General features: G+C 38.3%; 1 protein-coding gene across 4 annotated transcripts in view; it reads left to right on the top strand.

Moving 5' to 3' along the window:
- Positions 1 to 2,664, top strand: part of LOC107696840 (death-inducer obliterator 1-like) — a 28,645-nt gene that overhangs the window by 3,598 nt on the left and 22,383 nt on the right. The window lies entirely within an intron of this gene.

Below are 2,664 nucleotides of genomic sequence, written 5' to 3'. Positions count from 1 at the left end.
TTTTGGATAATAAAGTTTGTTAAATTGTTAAATGCCCTGCCTCCATTACATATCTTTGTCACGTCATTATAAGTGATCACCACATTTGAGTGATCATTGCAAAAAAAATGTGTTTGTGTATATATTCTGTTTATGTATATACTGTATTCTATATATAGTACCAGTCAAAAGTTTGGACACAAATGGGAAAAGGGCCTTTCGCACCGCTTTAGTTCCAGAACTAAATGTACAGTACTAAAGTACTGGGACGATTTTGAACTATATTTCCTAGTACCATTTAAAGGGTTGCATTCGCACCAACAGTGTGTACTAAGAATTCCCGCGTTGCGAAAGGCCCTAAAGTGTCCAAAATTTTGACTGGTACTGTACTGGGGTGGAACCGTTCAACTTACTCACGGTTCGGTTTGTATTATGGTTTTAGAGTCACGGTTTTGGTATGGTTCGGTGTGTGCTATGTTTAGGCAAAAACTATACTGTCAAATAAAAATAAAGAAAATAAGAATAATCTATCTAACTACAAGCAACAGCACAAATAAATACAATAGAGTAAAGATACAAATAAAATAAACATTGATTTTCAGTTTTTTTTAGGTAGGTCTAACATTCGTTTTTAGGTGCAGAAATTGAATAAAGTAATTAAATGTAAAACAGCATTGCATATTTGACTGTATAAATTAAAGATTAATCTTTATTAAAGTTACAAAAGCTATTCAATCAAGAGCAGTGAGTGATTTCTTTGTTGTTGCTGTTTGATTAATATTAAGAAAGTGCGGTCACTTTAAGAGAATGCACTGATACAGTACGTTCAGCCGGCTATGTCTGCTATAGGATACTTACTAAGACGGGCATTTTGACATAATTTTTGTGTGAATTTGTCGATTTAAACAATACTTCAGAGTGAGCTTAATATTTGCGCGTGTTCTGAGGCGCTGGTTTGCGTGTTTCGGATGAGCGCACGCACAAATCTTCTCACTCCGCGTGCGAGCTCGCGTCCTCTGGCTCTTAAATGTTTAAACTGGCAAAGCTTAAATGAGTTTGGTTTAAACACAGATATCAACGTGTGCTGTTCAGGTCTCACCTGTGTGCGCGCGTTATCAGCACCCGGGGGAATAAGGAATAAATGCTCATATTCCAGCATTGGCATTGAACAAGAGTGACTGGTTCGTCCACGTTTTTTTTTTTTTTTTCATCGCTGTTGTTGTAATGTATTCTGGGAAGCCAGAATGCGCATCCATCAACAGAAACATATATTAGACAAACCGTGTTTGTTTTACGTGTTATTTATAGCAAACCATATTACAGATGCGTTGTCAGATTTAAGTTGAACCGCGGTCCTAGCGCGTGCCGAACCGTGTGTGGAGAACCGTACGGTTCGATTTTTTTTCCCGCTAACCGTTCCACCCCTATACTGTACTATAATATACACAAAGAATATCGGCCGATATATCGATATCTGCCTTTTTTACTCCCTAATATTGGTATCAGCCCCCCCAAAAAAACCCATATCGGTCGGGCTCTAGTTATTATGAGACTGCATGGTTTTTGACAACTTAAGTCACACTCTTACTTAGGCCTGTTGCAATAATCAATTAGGCAATGGCCGATTACCGGTTTCAAGGTATACCGCGATTTGAAAATTTCACGGTTTCAAAACCACTAACATTTTCCGTTATACCGTCCCTGCAGTATGCACTATTTTTCATGTCTCCGCAAAGACTGAAAGTGTAGGAATCCCTCAGGTTGAGTGAGCGTAACACGACCCGTCCCCCTCCTGTTGGTGCGAGCGAGCGAGCAGTCAGTCACGTGTGTGTATGACGGCTGAAAGAGCTTCCCCTGGAACTTACGCAATCGGCAACCGGCCGTTTTTTGTCTTATTGCAGCTCGTCTCTGTTCTGGACTTGCACAAACTGCGTTGCAATGCAATAATTTTCCAAAATGTCATTTATGTGAAAATATGAAGTGTGTAAACACCCGTTAACAGAGGCCTGAGACGCTGAAGACGGACGCTAAGAGAAAAAATACTGTAGCAGGCAGATCACTCACTGTTCATGATGAACAAACTATTGGAAGAAAATCCTCAATATTGATTTGGGGGTTTATATGAATGTGTTTCTGAGGGGAACTGACTGTCTTCAGAAAAGTTTAGATGGTATTTTCTTTTCATCTCGTCTCTGTATAATTCATATTACAGCAGTGTTTCAGCAGTGCTGCTTTGTTTACAGCGGTAACCAAGGAAATGCTGTATCTGGTGTTCCAGAAGCACCTCCTGCTGTCAGAGAGTCATGCGTCTCATTCAGAGCTTCTGCTGTTTGCTTCATTCAGGCATGTAGTATAATTTCACAAAGCTAGTCAGAACATTCTGTTTTTGCTTCAAATAGGGTTATTATTCAATCAAATTTTGTGTATGAAATTATATAACTAAATTATATGAAATGATATGTTAAAATCTATTGTGTTCAGTGGTAAAGTTTTTTTTTTTTCCCCAAACATTAAAAAAAAAAATCACATTTTAGAGCTGTAACAACAATACCGTGAAACAGTGATATTTTTGCTTAGTTATCATACCGTCAAAATCTCATACCGGCCAATGCCTATAATCAATATATCGACTTATCGCGCAATATATGTACATGACCTCAATCATTTTTGGTGACGCAATATATC

This window comes from Sinocyclocheilus anshuiensis, unplaced genomic scaffold, assembly GCF_001515605.1.
Source record: "Sinocyclocheilus anshuiensis isolate Anshui unplaced genomic scaffold, SAMN03320099.WGS_v1.1 scaffold710, whole genome shotgun sequence".
Taxonomy (NCBI): domain Eukaryota; kingdom Metazoa; phylum Chordata; class Actinopteri; order Cypriniformes; family Cyprinidae; genus Sinocyclocheilus; species Sinocyclocheilus anshuiensis.
The sequence above is the reverse complement of the archived record's forward strand: the minus strand, read 5'-3'. Positions and strand labels throughout refer to the sequence as shown.